The sequence below is a fragment of the Saccopteryx leptura genome, chromosome 10 (genome assembly GCF_036850995.1).
Source record: "Saccopteryx leptura isolate mSacLep1 chromosome 10, mSacLep1_pri_phased_curated, whole genome shotgun sequence".
NCBI lineage: Eukaryota > Metazoa > Chordata > Mammalia > Chiroptera > Emballonuridae > Saccopteryx > Saccopteryx leptura.
The window spans coordinates 33,922,986-33,945,267 of NC_089512.1; the positions used below are offsets into that span (position 1 = coordinate 33,922,986).

Genomic DNA, 22,282 nt, shown 5'->3' on the forward strand with positions numbered 1-22,282 from the left:
CCAATATAAAAAATTACCAAGAAATGTTTTATATTTTCTTTCATGCTAAATCCTCAAAATCTGATGTCTTACAATGGTGACACATCTCAGTCCCAACTAGCTACATTTTCAAGTGCCCAGCAGCCCCAGCTGGCTACTGCACTGGACATTGCTGGCCTGGAGGTTTTTTGTGGGTTTTTTTTTGTATTTTTCTGAAGCTAGAAACCGGGAGAGACAGTCAAACAGACTCCCATATGCGTCCGACCGGGATCCACCTGGCACACCCGCCAGGGGGCGATGCTCTGCCCACCAGGGGGCGATGCTCTGCCCCTCCGGGGCATCGCTCTGTCACTAACAGAGCCACTCGAGCGCCTGGGGCAGAGGCCAAGGAGCCATCCCCAGCGCCCGGGCCATCTTTGCTCCAATGGAGCCTCGGCTGCGGGAGGGGAAGAGAGAGACGGAGAGGAAGGAGAGGGGGAGGGGTGGAGAAGCAAATGGGCGCCTCTCCTGTGTGCCCTGGCCGGGAATCGAACCCGGGACTTCTACACGCCAGGCCGACTGGCCAGGGCCCTGGCCTGGAGGTTTTATGCTTAGTAATGGTAATCCAGAGAGAGTGGTTTTCATGCAAACATCTACTGCTAATTGAATTGTGTTCTATAAAAGCGTACTCATCTCTATGATCCTCACTTTTTTAAAAAAAATTAATTTTTCACACGGTGTTGAGAAATTTTTTAATGTGCTCCATGAGTTCCATTTTAGGTCATCAGTTTTTCGTTTGCGACACCTTAGTTGTTCATTGATTGCTTTTTCATATGTACCTTGACCGCGGGCCTTCAGCAGACCGAGTAACCCCTTGCTCGAGCCAGTGACCTTGGGTCCAAGCTGGTGAGCTTTTTGCTCAAGCCAGATGAGCCCACGCTCAAGCCGGCGACTTTGGGGTCTTGGACCTGGGTCCTCTGCATCCCAGTTCAATGCTCTATCCAGTGCGCCACCACCTGGTCAGGCAGCTTTTCAATGTGTAAAACAGAATAAGCTTCCCTGTAAAAGCAGCACCGTTGTGACATTTAACTCCAGTATTCCTCTCCTTCTTCCTCACCCTCTCCTTCAATAGAATCCACACCGCCCTCCTCATAAGCCTTCTCAACGGCAGCCACGTCCTCATGGCCTCAGGAAACTCTCCTTCCTCCATGCCCTCGCCCACATACCAGCGGACAAAGGCACGCTTGGCGGACATCAGGTCATACCTGTGGTCCAGGCGAGCGCGGCCTCAGCAACAGCTGTGTTGTTGCTCAGCGTGCACACAGCTCACAGCACTCGGGCTGGGTCTCCATCAGGTACCACAGTGGGAGGCTGGCAACTAATGCCAACTTTGAAGCCAGTAGGGCACCAGTCCACAAACTGAATGGTACTCTTAGTCTTGATGGTGGCGGTAGCAGCATTGACATCTTTGGGAACCATGTCACCACAGTACAACAGGCAGCAAGCCATGTATTTACTGTGGCAAGGGTCACATTTCACCATCTGGTTGGCTGGCTCAATGCACGCACTGGTGATCTCTGCTAGAGAAAAAGCTCCTCGTGGGGGGCTTCTCAGCAGAGAGGACAGGGCACATGTGGCAGAGGGAAGGGGATGCAGGGAAGGGCACCAGGTTGGGTGCAATCAGTCAGGTCAACATTCAGGGCTCCGTCAAACCTGAGGGAAGCAGTGATAGAGGACACCATCTGGCGAATGAGACAGTTAAGGTTAGTGTTGATTGGGTGCTTAATATCGAGATGTTATAGATGGCACAATCAGAGTGCTCCAGGGTGGTGCGGTGGTGAGGATGGAGTTGAAGGGTTCATCTACAGCTGGGTAAACCTGGGGGGCTGGGTAAATGGAGAACTCCAGCTTGGGCTTCTTGTCCTAATTGACAGAGAGACGTTCCATCAGCAGGAAGGTGAACCCAGGACCCGTTCTTCCACCAAAGCTTTGAAAATCCCGGAAACCCGGAAGACGTGCACTGGTCAGCCAGTTTCTGAATTCGGTCCAAGGCGAGGTGAATGGTCTCCTGGCCAATGGTGTAGTGTCCAGGGGCACAGTTATTGGCAGCATATTCCTTGCCTATGATGAGCTGCTCGGGGTAGAAGAGCTGGTGGTAGATACCAGTGTGAGCTTCATCAATGGCTGTGGGTTCCAGGTCTACAAACGCTGCCCCGGGCACATGCTTGTCAGTGCCTGTCTCACTGAAGAAGGTGTTGATCTCCCTACGCAGTGGCCTTGTTTGTCACTTGGCATCTGGCCATCGGACTGAATGCCGTGTTACAGGCAGCAGAGCTCCTGGCAGGCATTGCCGATCTGGACATCAGCCTGGCCGACATGAATGGAGATGCACTCACATGTTGTTGCTGTGCAGCTGCCAAATGGATGGCAGAGAGAAAGAGGACAGTTTGTTGCTTCTTACGGCACCACCTCTAAGTGGTCGCTATAAAAGAACCTGCTCAAGATTCTTACTGTACAGATTCATTGACAGGTTCTAATCTGCTGTCTCCATTGCAGGAGAATCTGATTTATTCTATAATACTTACTGTCCAACTTTGGCGATTGTAACTGACCACCCAGGCTCCTTGTGTAATTATACTTGCTCTGCAGCTGTGACACCTGAAAAAATATTTCTTTCCCCAGAAATAGGATAACGGCATTTTCTCTGTAAACACACACATTCAAGTAGAATAATGCAGCCTCATAAAATCAGCAGGAAGGAAGGCAGGTGATTGCTTTGGAGGTGGCTGTTGATTGTTGGAAACCCCCTTTGCTAATGGTGGCCTTTTGTTTTCCTCTTCCTCTCTGCGGGTTCAAACTCTGTCCTTGTAATGCAGGTGTCCTTTCTGCGCCCCACTGCTTTGTATCCCGGTCTCCTCTTCACTTCCTTTTCTTTTCCTCCCATGCAAACAGACCCACAGCCAGGGAAGGCCTTGTTGTGAGATCTGCTGGCATGGCTGGGGGCATTGTTCCGTGGCAGGTGGCTGTCCCCTCACACAGATGTCGGGAAGGGGGAGAAGCTTTTGCCTTGGCCTTCACCCTAGCTCCCCGCAGTTCATCTAGGCCACCTCCGCTTCACAAGTCTGCCTTACCCACTTTGTTCTCGACTCTGCACGCTCAGTTTGGCCTTCCCAGACCTCCATGATTTGCTTTGAACAGTTGCCTCTGTCTCAACCACATCCTTTTCCCATTTCACATGTTCTGCCTCCAGCTCAGACCACGGGGTCTGGGAATAAGAAATACTTCCACACCCAGAATCACTCTGGCTGTCCCAGCCCCAGCCATGAACAGATCCTGGCCTTACCAACTGTCAGCCTGAGGTCACTTTGTCACCTTGACCAGGACTGAGTTCCCACTTCTTTGGCTTCCAGGACAGCTTCTTCCCAATAGTGGCAGACTCCCCTTTGTTCTTGTTCAGCAAAGGAGCAACTTGATTTCTGAATGTTAAAAAAAAAAACACAAAAAAACCCCCAACAAAAAACAAAAACAAACAAACAAGCCAAAACAACCCTCCCAGCATGCTTGTTGATGTCTGTTTTAGTTTAGGTTTTCCCCGAAAAGAAACCTCAGGTAGAGACTGGGGTCTTGGGCACAGGTAGCCTTTTTGGGAGGGGAACCAGGGATGCAGGAGTGGGGAGTGGGGAGTGGAGGGGGAAAAAACAGTACAAGATGTGTTAATTCACTGGTTATTGCTGTGGGCGATGGGGCTCACTCTTGCTGGGGGCTCTCTGAGGAATGGTGTAGAATGCCCTCTGAAGAACCAAAGGCTGAAAGCCTATTTGTAAGGCCAGGAGCCAAGGCCAGGGCCACCATCAGAGCAGCCCGGCCCATCCAGGTTCGCATTGGATTCGGACAGTCAGTAAAGAAACAATGGAGCCACAAACTGGTGGGCCATAGTCTTTAATCCTAGCTTGCACCCGGCGGGCAAGTAAAAACACACACTGGGCTCCAAAACCCAGTCACATTTAGTGCTCACAAAGCCACTGACTTATCCGAGTTTCCTAGAATCAAAGGTTTCTAGCTCACCAGCCTTCTTCTCCTCAGTTCCCCATCTCCTTCCTTATCCCAGATACAAACTCTACACAAACTGGCATCTCACTCAGCACTCCGCCATCTTGGCTGCTTCTCCTGGCCTCCTCCACATGGCCTCCTTTAGCTGCTGGCTCTACTCTCTCCGATCTCTCATGCTAACCTCAAGAACCAAGAGCGCAAACTCTTCCGTCCCCATTTTATAGTGTAGAAATCCAAACCCTTAATCCAATATACATAACAGGGAAGTCTCTAATACAAAGTCACTTCTCTGAGGCATGATAGGATTGTACCACCTCACACCAAAAAGGGTGGGACAGGTTTAATCCCAAAACCAAGGCTACAAGGATTCTGCTTGCCCCTAGCCCACCCCAACACACATTAATATCACCTGGGCTACTGCCTCCTCGTGTTATCTTTAACAAAGTGAGCATAATACATATTATCCGCCCAACAATCCACCCCTATGCTCACTTTACTACCCACAATTTACATCACCAGCATTCCTGTGCAAGGAAATTAGAACATTACACAGATTACAATAGCAAAAATCATACAGTTTCAACAATTACAAAGGTACACTTCACCAGTCTCTGAGCACTTTGCCCAAAGCGCAAAATGTCCTCAGCCTATGGGAAAAGTTTCCCGGGGCAGGGGAGTGCTTCCAGCAAAGCCACCCCCTACCCCCATCAGGGTATTTCACATTGTCCAAAATCCGTAATCCGTAAGTCCATCCAACAAAAGAGCCAATGCCCACTCTGGTCGTAGTCCAGGAAATCAGTCCACGCACATGGGGCGTCAGCCACCCCCCTCATCCCTGCCTTCCTCGCAGGTCTTACACTGTCCCAAAGAGGGGCACGTGGCAATGGCAGTCAGCATTTCCATCTCTGCTCCGGAGAACATGTCCAGCCCTGTGTCCCAAAATCGCAGACCTACCGGGGCGGCAGTAGGTGCTCCTTCCAGCTGGGCTTCCATCTTCTGGAGACTGCAGATCACAACTCCAGCCCAATTCTCCTCATCCTCCAAAGAGGAACTGAAAACACCAGCTCCCGCTGCCAGGCTCAAGCCCCGGGCTGCCGCCGCCTTCTGCTCCGCAGACCTTGCAGCTCCGGACCCGGCCTCAGCTTTAGCCTCAGCCTCAGCCCCGGCCTCCTGCCGCTGCTGGCTCTCCACAACATCCAGGGCAATCTGCAACTCACGAACCTCTGAATCCTCCTCCAGCATTTGCTCCATTTCCAGGCGAATCTCGAACACCTGGTTGGCCTCCTCCTCCAGCATTTCCTCCAGCTCCAGGGTCAGCATCGGTTTCTCCTGTGTTTGCTCCAGCTCCTCCCGCTGCTCGGTTTGCAGGTCCCAGGCAGCCTCTTCCACAGAGCTCTCGGTTTTCTCACGCATGGCTGTAAAAGTCAGCCAGCCTACGGTCCCCAAGAGGACAGCCATGGGGAACCCTAACACTAGCCAGTCCTCTACTCCACCACTCAAAGGCTCCTTGCCAATCTGTATCGAATCCTGCCACAGACTACGCCAAATGTAAAGCCAGCAGGCAGGGCCGGGGCCACTATCACAGCAGCCCGGCCCATGCAGGTTCACATTGGATTCGGACAGTCAGTAAAGAAACAGCGGAGCCAAAAACTGATGGGCCATAGCCTTTAATCCTACCTTGCACCCGGCGGGCAAGTAAAAACATACACTGGGCTCCAAAACCCAGTCACACTCAGTGCTCACAAAGCCACTGACTTATCCGAGTTTCCTAGAATCAAAGGTTTCTAGCTCACCAGCCTTCTTCTCCTCAGTTCCCCATCTCCTTCCTTATCCCAGATACAAACTCTACACAAACTGGCATCTCACTCAGCACTCCGCCATCTTGGCTGCTTCTCCTGGCCTCCTCCACATGGCCTCCTTTAGCTGCTGGCTCTACTCTCTCCGATCTCTCATGCTAACCTCAGGAACCAAGAGCTCAAACTCTCGTTCCGTCCCCATTTTATAGTGTAGAAATCCAAACCCTTAATCCAATATACATAACAGGGAAGTCTCTAATACAAAGTCACTTCTCTGAGGCATGATAGGATTGTACCACCTCACACCAAAAAGGGTGGGACAGGTTTAATCCCAAAACCAAGGCTACAAGGATTCTGCTTGCCCCTAGCCCACCCCAACACACATTAATATCACCTGGGCGACTGCCTCCTCGTGTTATCTTTAACAAAGTGAGCATAATACATTTTATCCGCCCAACAACTCAGCACTCCGCCATCTTGGCTGCTTCTCCTGGCCACGTGACCTCTTTCTGCTCTCTGCTCTGCTCCCTCTGCTCTCTCATGCTAATCATCTCAGGAACCAAGAGCGCAAGCTCCTACTCTGCCCCTATTTTATAGTGTAGCTTCACAACCTTTAATCCAATATACAAAATAGGGAAGTCTCTAATACAAAGTCACTTCTCTGAGGCATGATGGGATTGTACCACCCCACATCAAAAAGGGTGGGAAAGGCTTAATCCCAAAACCAAGCCTCAGGCTACAAGGATTCTCAACACACATTAATATCACCTGGGCAAAGGCCTCCACATGGGCAGTGCCACTTTAACAAAGTGAGCATAATACATTTTATCTGCCCAACACTATTCCCACTGACTTTCCATCCCTCCTATGGTTGAGGGTTGTCCTGGGAGTGTTCATCTCCCCAGCCCTACTCCGTGCTTCGGGCTTCCTGTGTAAGGGCCAAGTGAACTAGCAAAGCTTCAAAAAAAAAAAACTCTGACGTGGAAAACTTGCGGGACTCCAAAGATACTTAAGGAGGGTGCTGCCAGTGTACGTGGAGACTGTTCACCCTGGCCACGGCTAAAATCCCAGACAAGCTGTGGAAATGTGGGGTAGGACACAGACGGCATTGGCTGCTATTCATAAATGTTAATTAAAAGCTATCCTACAGTTAATCTAGACCATGTTCAATTCACAAGTCTGCCTTACCACCTTGTTTTTAAACAAAGTGTGTTTAAACGGAGATATCCCCAAGGCCTGCTATAACTTTTGTACCCGTTTCTTCATGTCACGAAGATGGAATGTCAAAGGCAGTTAGTTGGCTTACATACCAGCAGGTCAGGGCCAATGCTGAGAACCATTCCACTAGAGTGCCTTATCTTCTAGTTCCCGTGTGTTCCTATTGGAGACGTGCTTTACTAGCTAAAGTCGGGCCAAAGAGATGGTCACATGAGCCAGCCCTGTTCTCACTCTCCATCCGAGTCTTTAAGGAAGCTGACCCAGAGGCGTGTGGGGCTTGGGGATGGAACCTTTTCCCTCATGTGCAAGCTGAGGCTTTGGAAACATCCAAAGCCAAGCTGCAAACAGGTCCAAACCAGGACTGCGGTTATTTCCACAGCAGAGCAGTTCCCACAGTGATGTTGAAACTATTGAATAGAAAAGGCACAACCAAAGAAATCTAGGTGACTGCTGAGAACTTGGGGACAGGAAGAGGAAAGGTTAGAGTGGCTTAGCAAGGAGCCCTTGGGGTGCCACTTATGGGAGATACTTAAGGTCAACAGATGATCATCTAAAGCCTGTGACTCTTAAAGGTATTTGCATAAAATGACTGCCAACTCTCAGATTCCCAGAGCAATAATACCATTCTTTATTTATTTATTTATTTTATTCATTATAGTGAGGGGAGAGAGAGTGAGAGAGAGAAGAGGGGAGGAGCAGGAAGCATCAACTCCCATATGTGCCTTGACCAGGCAAGCCCAGGGTTTTGAACTGGCAACCTCAGCGTTTCCAGGTTGACGCTTTATCCACTGCGCCACCACAGGTCAAGCCAATAATACCATTCTTAAAGTAGACATACAGACAATATGGACTATGGGATAGGGTCACCCAGGAGATCTGGGGCCCTTCTTAATAGTTCATGACACAGCTTGGCCCTTTCAACAAGGATTGGGTGTACAGAAAGATATTATTCTTCATAAAAGCTACCATTTATTATGCTCAGAATACATACCCAGACCTTTACTTACATTAGCTTATTTAATACATCACAGCAATTAGACCTGGTATCACCAGTTGGCAGATAAAGCAACCATGTCTCACGGAGGCTAAGGACTCTCTCAGAGTCATACAGCTTCGTAAGGAGCAGAGCTGGCATTCTCTGTGAGCTCCTGGGCAAAGACAGAAATATGACTGCTGTTATGATTATCTCTTCACTGTTTTATAGGTTCAGGAAGACAAGCAACCTAACAGGTCCGCCTGTCACTCTCTGAAGCAGGATCATTAATGGTCCAGAGCTCAGACTCTGGAGTTGGATCAACTCTTTCTAAGACCATCAGGGAGTAGAATTAGATTTAAAAATTACCTCTATGTCTTCCTTACAGCCCGTGATTAAATTGAAAAAAAAAATAACAATAAGTACTGTCTGCATGAATGTGATTACTTTTTCCTGCACGTTTAGTCAGGCGGGAACTAAATGTTTTCCAGAAAAAAACAACCAAAAAAATTGAAACAAAACTGTTAGTCTCTGGCCTTCTACAAAATAAGTTTGTGTCCTGATTACAGAAATCTGCTTCTTCTTTGGGTTCCACATTTATATTTGGCAGCAGATTTCAGAAGTTTGCATGAACACGCTTCCTCGGGAAACTGGAAGGAACAGCTTGTGTGCACACCCGGCAGAAATGAAACTGCCGGCCTGACGGGTTTGAGGGCTTCCCACAAAATGGAGGAAACCCGTTTGGACATCTACACTTGCCTCTTTGTGGCTGCAATCTTCCTTTTCCATTGTTTTTTTCCTTGAAGTTGTGAGTCTGGATTTCTGCTGTGCTCCATCCAACTTCCCAATGAGTCATCATGAAGAAATTACTACTTGTCGGCATCGCAGATAAGTAATGAGCTGGCACATAGTAGGTGCTTCATGGAGTCAATGCTTCTCAGGATTGAAAGAGACTCGAAATGCCCTGAGCCTGCAGTGGACCTATGTGTTTTTCATCTGTTCATTTTGCAGCAAAACTACTTAAAAAAAAGTCTCTATAGATTTGCTGTCTGCACTTGCCTACAGCCAAATTTTTCCTCCAACCCCTCCAGCCTATTGTGATAAGGTGCCAAGGAACTGTAAAACTTAGCATTAGCAATGCCATTTTAAAGAGGAAAAGCTAGGCCTCTTACCCCCTCCTTTCTGTGGAGAAAGGAAAGAGAAGAATGCAGGAGCTTCCTGGCTTACAAGGGTAACTGGGTCATTTAGCTAATTCCTAGAATTCTCTGAAAGGGTGCCTGAGGCCACTTGCCACACAGAGCAAAGAAGATAGAACTTATCTGAAAACCTTAGAAAACAATGTTTATATACCTTAATCAAGAATTCCTATACTCACCATAAAGTCATGAGAGTGACTTACACCTCTGGATAAAGGGATCACAAGCCCCTCCTTACCCACCCCAACCAGTACCTGATTTTGTATAAAAGAAGATTCAGAACTGTAAGAGGGCCTACATGATTTGGGATTGTGCCCCATGTAGCTAGCCAGTAATTAATAAACTCCTCAAAAATTCATCTGGACTTGGTGTCTTTGTGGAACTCGCAGGTTACATTACAACACTACGGTCAGTCCCACCACCCACTGAAATGGCTCTGGTCAAGTTTTCAGAGAGATTTGGTATCCATGAATTTGGTGGTCACTTACCTGTGTAACATTAAGCACAGCAGACCCTCCTTCCAGCTAGAAATACTCTTTTCAGAATTTCTTGAGACCAGTTCCCCAGCTCCCTCCTGTCTTACCAGCTACTCCTTAAATTTATTTGACTGAATTCCTGCCCCTAATGGCCTCTTGTATTTGCCTAGCAGCTCTCTCCTCACCGTTTCCCTGGAGATGTTTCTCCCAGGCCCCTGGCTTCGATACTATCTATTTAGTGAAGTTGATGAAAAAGGGGCGCTATAATAAATGTTATTGAAAGTAACCTCACAGGGTGATCTGATCATAAATTCCTAACTGGGCAGATCATGGTGGGTAGTCATGCCCCAGGCCTGTAACTTCCCTAGGAAAAGGTTACCTTCGCCTTAAGCAGATTCCGCCCATGTTATGCATCTAGGTTAACATTTTTGAAATGCTGCTTTTTCCGATCTCTCTGAAGCACCCTCAAGGGAACACAGAATCTTAACTATCCTGTGATCTAATCCCACCCTTGCTTTCTCTTACCTTCATGTACTCTTCCTTCCCTTCCCTTCTTCATTCCAAATGGAGGAAAGAAACTGCAAACTGTCATTCTGGGAAGCATTTTTCTTGGTTTGTTGAGATCCCGCTCCCAGGCGTACCCTGTTTGGATTAAATACAGTTATAAATTTTTCCTACAGGTTGGGATTGTCTTACATAGACACTGATGATTCTCAGATCTATACCCTGAACTCCACCCAGACTCAAGGACCTAACTGTTGGCTTGACTTTGATTCTTGGATGCCTGATGTAAAGCCAGTAGCCACGGCCACTATCACAGCTGCCTGGCTCATACAGGTTCGCATTAGATTTGGACAGATGGTAATGAAACAATGGAGCCAAGAACTGGTGGGCCATCATCTTTAATCCTAGCTTGCACCCTGCAAGCAAGTAAAAACACACACTGGGCTCCAAAACCCACTCATTCAGTGCCCACAAAGCTACTGACTTATCTGAGTTTCCTCGAATCAAAGGTTTCTAGCTCACCAGACTTATTCACCTCTGTTCCCCATCTCCTTCCTTCTCTCTGCACAAACTCTGCACAAACTGGCTTCTCTCTCAGCACTCCACCGTCTTGGCTGCTTCTCCACACTCCATGTGGCCTTTTTCTGCTCTCCTCTCTAATGCTGATCTCAGGAACAGAGAGAAAGCTCCCAGTCTGCCCCACTTTATAGTGTAGAAATCAAAACCTTTAATTCAATATACAAACAAGGAAGTCTCTGATACAAAGTCACTTATCTGAGGTATAATGGGATTCCTCATGAGAGTGCACCACCCCACATCAAAAAGGGTGGGAAAGGCTTAGTCCTAAAACCAAGCCCCAGGCTACAAGGATCCTGCCTGCCCACAGCCCGCCCCCAACACACATTAATATAATCACACCCATTCCAAGCAAGAAGGGCAACTAATATCACCTGGGCGACGGGCCTCCACGTGGGCAGCGCCATCTTTAACAAAGTGAGCATAATATATTTTATCTGCCCAACACCTGATGAACATTGCAAACTTAGTGCGTGCAAGACAGAACTGCTGCTGCTCGTTTCCCCCAGCCTGCCTCTCCCTGGGCGTTTCTCTTCTCGGTTACAGTATAACCCAGTTGCTCCAAGTCAAAATCTTAGCCGTCATCTGATTCCTCTTCCTCTCTTCTCCGTAACCATGGCCTCAGCGAGTCCTGTGAGCTTCCTCTCCTCAATACATGTGCCAAATTTATCGGCTTCTCTTAGTTTTCTTCTCTACCGTCTTTCATCTGCATGATTGCCATAGCCTGCTGCTCTCCCAGCTTCTGCTCCGATTCTCCTACAATCCACTCCCAGAGCAGATCTTTTAAAGATGGAGCTCAGACAATGGGGCTCACTGGTTAAACACAGCCCAGGGGCTTCGCACCACATAGAATAAAATTCAGGTCCCTCAACGAGACTTATCAAGCAGCCCGTGACTTAGCCCAGGGGTCGGCGAACTTTTCTGTAAAGGGCCAGCTATAAATATTGTGTACGTACTTTGTGAATCCAAGCACCATGTTGTGAGAAAACAGAAGCCACACAGGGGGGCCACGTGGAGAAGTAGTTCTGTGTCATAGTCTCAGATGAGCAGCCCCCCACCCCCACTCCGCAGCACGGACCACCAGGCTTGTGAGTAAGCCGTTGTGCATATTCCAGACTGGGGTCAGCAGGAATCCCGTGGAGCAGAGAGCTGCCTGAGTCATTTCAGAGAATTGTCAGACACAAGGCGCCCATTACCTTAGGCCACTAAGTTTTGTTGTTTTGTTTACAGCAATAGGTCATTGACCTGCTGGACTTCGTTCTACCCCGAGTCACACTCACCCAGCTCCTTCCTCTATCAGCCCCAGCCGTCTCTGCCTGGAACACGGCTCCCCCGGTCTTTTCTTGGCTGGGCGTTTCATCATTCAGGCTGACCTGTAGCCCCTCAGTGTTTTGTTTGTTTGGTTTTCTATTTGTTTTTTTTTGGGGGGGGGTAGGGGGAAAGCCACCCTTTCTTTACTTCAACTCATGTAGCTAAAGCCCCACCCCCATCCCATCCTTATCTGGGCTCCAGGATCGACTGATAATTCAGGCCAAGCTGGTCAGTAATCTCGCCCCCACTAACCTCAGTTACTGATTTGGAGATGGACGTGTGACCCAAGGCCATTCAGTAAGAGTCAGTCCCAGGAATTATTGGTGGTGAGGAGAGACTCTCGACGGGGATTATTAAACTGGCTTAACCCAAGCCTGGCACCGCTGCTGCCCACCTGCTCCCCACAAGGCGCAGGCCTGTCTGGGAACTTAGCCAGCCGACATGAGGGGAGAAAGCAGGCGAGGTGGAGAGGGTGGGATAGACTCCTGGGTCTCACCATACTTGAAGCTAGAACATCCTCATCCTTTTAGGTTGGATGAGCCAATAGACCTTCCCCTCCACTACCACTCCTTTCTTCCTTTGCTCAAACCAGTTTGAGTTGTACTTCTGTCACTCGCTCTTAAAACAGCATCATCAATTGTTTCATCCATCCTCCACCATTTCCACCAAGTGTTAGGTTGAGCCACGTGAAACTGCATTCTTATGGGTCAAAAATGACTAAATAGTAGTAATTTCATATGGCTAACTAATCTGAATGGCTCCAGAGGCAGGAAAATCACTACCTATTGCAGCAGGCCAGTTAAAATTTGGACAGACTTAACAAATAGAAAGTTATGTTTCTAAATCTAAAATCTCCACCCCTGTCCCTTCAGAGTCCCAGATGCTCCCTCTGAACACGTTTCACGTCCCAGGCGGCACTTCACTGCGACGCTCTAAGAGCGAGGCTCCCTTAGCTGGAGAAAGGGAGCTCATCAGCTCTTCATTCGAGACACAGTACTTTCACTAATGCAGCCTAAATATCTAATCTTTTTTTTAAAAAAAAACGTGATGTTTTAAGCCACGCCTTCTCCATCTTGTTCTACTTTATTTCAAACTAACTTCAGGACATTATATTTAACCTCAATGAATTTTACTATGTTCTATTTGGCCCACTGACCTTTCCTTCAAAATCAAATTTTCTTCCTCACCCACTGGGTCAAAGTCTTTGTCAATTACGGTATTTTCTCACTAGTGTCATGATACAACAACATAATGAAAATCCAATGCCAAGATCTTTGTGAATCGTGATCATGGTAGTCCAGGGTACCCCTTCCAGCATCTTCTGCAAGTTTGAGAAGCATACTTTCTCTGTATTCACCTGGGTCATTATTACAAATGTTGAAAAGGACAGAGCTGAGAAGCCCAAAGTATGTGTGTGGCTAGGCAATGATTCATTAGCTTTTAGGTTTGGTTGTCCAGCCACTCACTGCTTTTCTTTTTTTTTAAATTTTTTATTTATTCATTTTAGAGAGGAGAGGGAAAGACAGAGAGAGAGAGAGAGAGGAGAGAGAGAGCGAGAGAAGGGGGGAGGAGCTGGAAGCATCAACTCCCATATGTGCCTTGACCAGGCAAGCCCAGGGTTTCGAACCGGCGACCTCAGCATTTCCAGGTCGACGCTTTATCCACTGCGCCACCACAGGTCAGGCCACTCACTGCTTTTCAAACTTGGGCTAGCAACCACCCATGTTTCTCAGCTTGTCTGTAGGATGTCACAGGTTACCTACCAACTAAGTGTCTTGCTGAAATATATAGGGGGCTCCTCGCTACTGGGTGTTTATTACCCTGTTCCTGAAGTTAAGTAGAGCAGTGTGTTATTTTGGATAGTCTAAACCACAGTAACAAATTGACCCAAATGTTTAATGGCTAATCATAAGGGACTTTTATTTGTAGCTTGGGTAATAACAATTCAGGATACTCAGGTTGGCAGAGGCTCTCTCCTCCACGCAGCCACTCAGGGATCCAGGTTCTCTCTGCTTCATGAATCTGCCATTCTCCAGAGCCTCACTGTCATTGGCATCCAGCCACAGAGGTGGAAAGAGTATAAAAGAGCACACATGGGAAGTTTTTGTGGGAAAGGCCTAAAAATGCTGTGTCACTTGGCTGCTCACTTAATCACAGAGCCACATCTAGCCAAATGGGAGGTAGGGAAATGCTGTTTAGCTGGGTGTTTAAAAAAGAGAGACTGGTTTTGTGACCAGCTAGTGGTCTCCACTATGGGCAACTAAAATAATCATGACATAAATTAAAATCACTAATAAACTGACCACACACACCTTCCTTTTTTTTTTGCACTGACAATGCTCTTTATTTGTGGTGGCTCAGGGGCCCGGGGAGACCCTCTGCACACGGAAGCACCAGAGGCACAGACACTTGGTTCCAGGAGTCTGGGGACCTGTGAGCATGTGTTCTGAACAGCATACCTTCTCAGGGACACCCTGACTCGCTCTGGCCCACAGCCAGAGGGCTCCTCCATCTGGGGCTGGGTGAGCAGCCAGTCTGCCACGGTGCCGCCAACATGCGTTCGGAGTCCCTGCCTCACAGCCTGGCTGTGACAGAGGTGGCGCCATCAATCCCAGTGGCCCTCTCATCGGGAGGGCTGAGTTGGCCAAAGAGAGAGTGATACAACTCTGTCCTTGGAAAATTTACTTTTTTTTTCTTTCTTTTTTTGTATTTTTTCCGAAGCTGGAAACGGGGAGGCAGTCAGACAGACTCCCGCATGCACCCAACCGGGATCCACCCGGCATGCCCACCAGGGGGCGATGCTCTGTTGCAACCAGAGCCATTCTAGCGCCTGAGGCAGAGGCCATGGAGCCATCCTCAGCGCCTGGGCCAACTTTGCTCCAATGGAGCCTTGGCTGCGGGAGGGGAAGAGAGAGACAGAGAGGAAGGAGAGGGGGAGGGGTGGAGAAGCAGATGGGCACTTCTCCTGTGTGCCCTGGCCAGGAATTGAACCCGGGTCTCCTGCACGCCAGGCCGACGCTCTACCACTGAGCCAACCGGCCAGGGCCGACACCTTCCTTTTTAAACCAAGTTTCTGCCCCTGTCTGTTGGGTCAAAGTCTTTATTCATTATTCTCACTAGAGTTGTCAGGCTGCAACAACATAATGCATATACAACACAAATAACATAAAAATTGATGGCAAAGTAAAAACCGTCTGTCAGTCTTGCAAAATACGCAAGATTTCAAGATTAGGAAAGCAATTTTGGTGAACTGCCTTCATCATTGGCAAAGGCATTGACAAACGAGGAAACGGCAATGTTAGCCCAGAGAAGGTCTATGAGGAGGCGAAGCAGAAAGACACTGCCTAGGAGAAGGGTGTGGACCTCAGAGGGGTAAAGGAGACACCTGGACAAATGAACAAAAGCCTTAAATATTTTTGCCAAAGTCATACTGTTTATTATTATGCTGTGAAAGTTAAGTCATAATTGCATAATTTCTTATTATATGATCTTATAATATTATCAGAAAAATATGCCCAAAAAACCACTTGAAGCAACAGTGGATTGATGGTTTCTGTGGTGGTGGTGGTTGCCATTCTGAGAGTCAGCTGGTGGCACTGCTTACCTGACCTCTTGGCTAAGGCACAGCCTCTAAATGTTGGTGCCCCAGAGCTTGGTCCTGGTTCTCTTCTCTTCAGCATTTCCTCTTTCCTAAATGATCTCATCTGGTTCCTTGGTTTTAAACATTATCTACATGCAATTGCTGCTCAAATTTACATCAGTAGACTTGATCTTCAAGTATATGTTTTTGGACTCGACCTCTCCACTTGAGTGTTTTTTATAGACACTCAGACTTAGTTGTTCAAAAACACACTTCTTGACTTCAAAGCTGTTTCTCAAGTATTCTCTACTTAGCTCACTACATGGTGGTATCAATCCAACTTAAAAAATCTCAAGAGTTATTATTTTTGTTTGTTTGTTTGTTTTTTGTATTTTTTTCTGAAGCTGGAAACGGGGAGAGACAGTCAGACAGTCTCCCGCATGCGCCCGACCGGGATCCACCAGGCACGCCCACCAGGGGCGATGCTCTGCCCACCAGGGGGTGATGCTCTGCCCCTCCGGGGCGTCACTCTGCCGCGACCAGAGACACTCTAACGCCTGGGGCAGAGGCCAAGGAGCCATCCCCAGCGCCCGGGCTATCTTTGCTCCAATGGAGCCTTGGCTGTGGGAGGGGAAGAGAGAGACAGAGAGGAAGGAGGGGGGGTGGAGAAGCAAATGGGCACTTCCCCTATGTGCCCTGGCCGGGAATCGAACCCGGGTCCCCCGCACACCAGGCCGACGCTCCACCGCTGAGCCAACCGGCCAGGGCTCAAGAGTTATTTTTGATGTTTGATTCCACCCACCCCCTCCTCTAATGGAATAGCAAGTTTTGTTGAGTCTATTTTCAAAATATATCCCAATCGACTCTGCTTCATCTGTCCCCTCCCACTTAGCCCAAGTGGCTACATCGCTTGCTGGGGCCCCTGTGACAGCCTCCTCCCTGGTGCTCCTGCTCCCACTCTCCTTCACAGCCATCCCATGTCTACCTAGCAACAATGGCCATCTTTTAAACATATAGATCAGATTGTGTCATTCCTCCTCTTAAATCCTCCCAATGGCTTCTCATCACCTTTATAAAAATCCCAACTCTTTCTCATGTCACCGCAGAATCAGATTTGCGCCCTCGTCTCGCATCTCATTTCAACACCCTGACCCCTTGCTCACTCTCTGCCATCACATGGGCTGTCCTGCTGGCCCCATCTTCAGGGTTTCTGCTATCCAGGTCACGGCTGCCTGATTCCTTCTCATCATCAAACCTCAGCTCCAACGTCATGACACAGAGGCCTTCTCCATTGACCTTCTAAGGTAGCACCCCCGCCCTGCCCCAGCCTTCTTTATTTGGTTATCCAATTACTTTTTCTTCAGAGCAATTATCACCATCACTAGCTACAACTACTTTTGCTTATGTATGTATTTAAATTTTTGTCCAGTCTTCCTTTAGATTATAAACCCCAAAGTGGGAGAGGATTTTGTCTAATTTGTTCACTGCTATGTCTTCCTTCACAGAGGCTGTCACATAATAGATGCTCAGTAAATATTTGTCAACTAAATAGATTTAAAAATACAATAAAAATAACTTACTTTCCTAATTTTAAGTTTTGTTTTTCAGGGTAAAGTCTCCCTAAACACCCTTTTTCACTATTTTATTTGAAACTTTGGTTTCCTTTATAAGGGGATTTATTTACATGGCCTTTTCCTGTACCAATTATCTTTGAACAATGAAGAGCTCCTGTTTTGTGTAGACTAATAAGCCTGTGGAGTAAAGAAGTGAGGGAAAGAGTGACATGATTTGTTCTTGGTTAACCCGAGCTTGGTCACAATCATGAATCATTTTTCTTCCAGGGAAAAGATGCCCTTTCCCCTTTAAAATCCATTCTAGCACCTTGTCTGCAATGCGTTATGCTCACTGGTTTGTGGCATATGGAACACCTCTTTCTTCTTTTCAATGGAACCCTTTTTTCTGTCTCTAAGATTCTAGCACCATTTTAAGTTCTGCAGGTCCTCTCAGACCCCAGATAAATATCGAAAGTCTCTTTCCTGGCCTTTAATTCATCTGGGTCCAGCGAGTTGAGTTTCATTCAATTTAGGAGACAGTTAAAGGTTCTCATTAGAAGGGAGCGGCCACAGTGCAAGACAATTTGGCAACATGCTGACGCCACTGAAGCACAGGATTAAACAGACTCCTCGTTAGTGTGGAGGCCCTGATCCCTTCCTCTCAATGCGTTGGCTTCTGCCGCTCCTGGAGTTCTGAGAACCAGTCATCGGGGGCCGAAAAGAACGGTTGAAGGGTTTGAGGTCCATTTTTTTTTTTTTGTATTTTTCTGAAGCTGGAAACGGGGAGAGACAGTCAGACAGACTCCCGCATGCGCCCGCCCGGGATCCACCCGGCACGCCCACCAGGGGGCGACGCTCTGCCCACCAGGGGGTGATGCTCTGCCCCTCCAGGGGGCGACGCTCTGCCCACCAGGGGGCGACGCTCTGCCCACCAGGGGGCGATGCTCTGCCCCTCCGGGGCATCGCTCTGCCAGGACCAGAGCCACTCTAGCGCCTGGGGCAGAGGCCAAGGAGCCATCCCCAGCGCCCGGGCCATCTTTGCTCCAATGGAGCCTTGGCTGCGGGAGGGGAAGAGAGAGACAGAGAGGAAGGAGGGGGTGGGGGGTGGAGAAGCAGATGGGCGCTTCTCCTATGTGCCCTGGCCGGGAATCGAACCCGGGTCCCCCGCACGCCAGGCCGACGCTCTACCGCTGAGCCAACCGGCCAGGGCCTTGAGGTCCATTTTTTAAAATTCTCTTCCATCTTGTCACATGATCCTTTGGAGTCATTGGAAGGAGAAGGAAAAGAGAGAGGAAGGCAGAGGGAACCAATTCTCGTGGAACCTGACCACAGGGTGCTGAGGCGTGCTGGGGAATCCGCTGCGTGTGACCCTGCTCTGCCAACAGGGCTCTCAGGTTCACTTGGGAGTGCGTGAACTTTCCAAAGGGCTCAGCTGCTCCTCGCAACTCCTGTGGCCTTCTGCCAAGCAGAGAAGTCGGAGTTTTCATGTCTGAATGCCTGAGGTTTAACTGCTGGCTCAAAAAAAAAATTTTTTTTTCTTTTTTGATTGATTTTAGAGAGAGAAACAGAAACCTTGATCTGTTCCTGTATGTGCCCTGACATCCGACTAGAATGTAAGCTACGAACAACAGAAAGTCCATGTCTTTTGTTCACAGTGGTACCCCTGACATCTGGTACAGTATCTAAAACACGTGAAGTGCTCAGTATTTGTTAGATGAGTAGCGGACAGATGAGTGAACGGCATCGCACCTTCTGTAGTCTACAGTCCAGAGTTTTTAGCCTGGCAGTCAAGGCCCTTGAGGACACGCCCCAAATGTTAGGCTCCAACCCTGCGCCTTCCACTTTCTAGGGTCTCTTTCAAATGATCTTTCTTCTTGTTCTCGCCTTTCCATCCCCTCCATGATTTTCTCATGTTGTTTCCCATCTGGGAAGAACTTTCTTTCTCTTTTTGACAAAATCTTTCCTTTTTGAGGACATTCTGTTTATTATTCAAGGCCCAGTACCAACTTCTCTGTGAAACCATCCAGGCCCTTGTGTGCAGAACAGTGGGGTGGCTTGTGTGCTCTTGCAGAGGATGACACGGCCCTTGTCAGCTGCCGGGAGAGCAACCCCTCGTACCGCCCACCTCCCCATCGATGACTGGCCCTGCCCTGCTCTGCGCCCTGAACTCAGCCCAAGTGCTCTGAGGTCAGCGTTGTCTCACTTCCTCTGCTTCTTCCACCCCTGGGTGTTCACCTCTTTGGTTTCACGTTTCACAAAATAGACTGAGGACCCTTTTCGACCCAGCTGGAGACCCCTCTGTTCACCTGAAGTTCTGAGCATGGCAGGATTTTCTGTGAGTGTTTATTAAACAAATCCAAGTTTCTCTCCACACCTACAGAAATAGAAACATCCTCAACCCCTCTCACCACTGCAATGGGGGACCAAATAAGGAGAGGGTGTCTTTTTGCTGGTGACCTGCTAGTTTTATCATTCAGGGAGGAGGAGTCTTGGATGGTAGGTGTGTGATGTCAGGGAGGAGGTGGGCTTATGAAAGCAGAGGTTGATTTTAATCCCACGGAAGAAACCAGGGCATTTTTACAAGTAAGGCTCGTTACATAGAAATATGCGAACCCAGGCCCAGCCTGCGAGGTACCTTTCTCCTCCTGCTTCTGAATAAGCAGCCGGCTGTTTTACATGGCAACCAGGAAGGACAGAGGCTGTGATTTTTACCTAAGAAGATTCACTTACAACTTGAGGAAGTGGTGGTCAGGGAAAAAAACACAGAGGGTATTTCTCTCCAGTGTTAGGACTTAAACAAACTGCAAGGAGGAAGTAAAAATAAATCAAACAGGGAGTGTGGTTTCCAAGCAAAACAGTCCTCAAGATTTTTGTTAAGATGTCAGCCATCCCCCAACGGCCCACACTGTGCGTGCACCCTGTGATCATCAGGCCCTTGCCAAGAAATTGCAGCTTTGAGACCAGTGTGTCGTGAACCACTGGGACCCGTCCAAAGCCTGGCAAGGCGGAGACTGGTGCTCCCAAATCACACACAAAGCATGGGGAAGCTAACCATTTTCTCCAAAGGGGCAACATTATAATCGGGTGATGACTTACTTATTCATAGGAATTGACAAAAGTTTAGATGCTAGGAAATAACCAAGGAGATGCCACACAAGCAGCACCATATCTAACCATCTCCTCAATCGTTTAAAATTGTTAAATTATAGTAAGTCTTTTCAAACGGGCAAAATTGTACAGTGCCTGTAATAATGTTCCACCAGTGGCCAGCTGAGGTCTTGGCCAACGTCTTTTGAATGAAGAAGGAAGTGGAACATGTAAATGCAAATAGAAAAAGTAACAAACCTGGAATACAGATTTCCTCTCAGTCAGTGCTTCTCGAACTTGTTGGTGCCAGTACTCCTTTACATATTTTTAAATGATTGGAGATCTCAAATAACTGTTGTTTATGGGGTTGTATCTACTGATGGTTACCATATAAAAATTCAAGCAGAATTTTAAAAAACACTTTTTATTAATTTATCTAAAAATAACAGCAATAGATCCATTTGTTTGATGTTAACATAAATATTATATTTTTATGAAAAGTAGTTTTCAAAATAAAATAGATTTCAAACAAAGTAGTGAGCCCTGGCCAGGTAGCTCAGCTGGTTAGAGCTTTGTCTGAATATGCTAAGGTTGCGGGTTTGATCCTGGGTCAGGGCACATACAAGGATCGAACAATGAATGTATAAACAAGGGGAACTGCAGTAGGCAGTTAGACACGAGCAGAGCAAGGATAAAGGGCCAGGCCTCAGTTATGTCTCAGCTCCAGGCTCAGAGAAGCAGCAACAGCAGCAACATCAAACAGGTGACCCCACAGCTGACCTCAGGACCAGCTACATTGATTGAGGACCCTGCCCTGGCGTCAACTAGTCAGTGGAGACCAAGACCCTGAAGGACACACCTGGAGAGATGATGAATATGTTGTTGGAATCCTCCCTTGGGACCTCCCCTAAAACCTCCACCGTTAAAAGCCCTGAGGATGACCTGACCAGGTGGTGGCGCAGTGGATAGAGTGTCGAATTGGGATGCAGAGGACCCAGGTTCGAGACCCCAAGGTTGCCAGCTTGAGCGCGGGCTCATCTGGTTTGAGCGAAAGCTCACCAGCTTGGACCCAAGGTCGCTGGCTCAAGCAAGGGGTTACTCAGTCTGCTGAAGGCCCGCGGTCAAGGCACATATGAGAAAGCAATCAATGAACAACTAAGGTGTTGCAACACGCAACGAAAAACTAATGATTGATGCTTTTCATCTCTCCGTTTCTGTCTGTCTGTCCCTGTCTGACTCTCTCTCTGTCTCTGTAAAGGAAAAAAAAAAAAAAAAGCCCTAAGGATGAAGGATCCAGCGCTCTCCCCCCCCCCCCCCCCACCCAGGAGCATGGCCTCGCCTTGCCCCCCCTCCACGCACGGTTCTCTCTTTTTCCTAAGTTCCCCTTCTTTTGCCTCTGCACACACATTCCTTCTAACTTTCGATATAAACTTTCTTTTATATTTTGAGTCTTGGCTCTGAATTCTTTCCTAGCCAGAGCTCAAGTCCTGAGATGCTGAGCGAACATCTGGTTTGACCCCACCAGTCTAAAACACTTGGTGCCATTTTTGTTCCCACCGCTGCCAATGGACCAACAAATCGATGTTTTTCTTTCTCTTTCCCCTTTTATCTCTTTTAAAAAAAATCAATAAGTACACTTTTTTTAAAGATTAAAAAATAATGAGAAGGGTATTATTTTACATTTTTTCAAAACTTTCATGTGTGCCTTAATAGAAGACAGCTGGATTCTTGTATCTTCTGCATTCAATCTGTTGTGATATCATGTGCCTGTTTCTGGAAAACTAACGTACATTCATGAAAGAGTGACAGTGAAAAACAGCAAACATTGTCTAGTACTTAGTATGAATGTAGTTTTGATCTCATGGGCATCCTGAATGGTCTCAGAGACGTCCAGGGGTCTCTACCCCATACCTGTAGAGCCACTACTCCAGATCAGTATGCCAGCTAAAATAAATGTCAGGCATTCGCTTGACTGACAAGCCATCTACATGGCTTCCCTTCCTA

At 47.9% G+C, this 22,282-nt stretch overlaps 1 long non-coding RNA gene and 1 pseudogene across 1 annotated transcript in view; both read right to left on the reverse strand.

Annotated features, from left to right (window-relative positions):
• LOC136382510 (uncharacterized) overlaps nucleotides 1–22,282 on the reverse strand; it is a 296,768-nt gene that overhangs the window by 199,597 nt on the left and 74,889 nt on the right. The window lies entirely within an intron of this gene.
• On the reverse strand, nucleotides 1,044–15,962 carry LOC136382394 (tubulin alpha-1A chain-like; annotated as a pseudogene).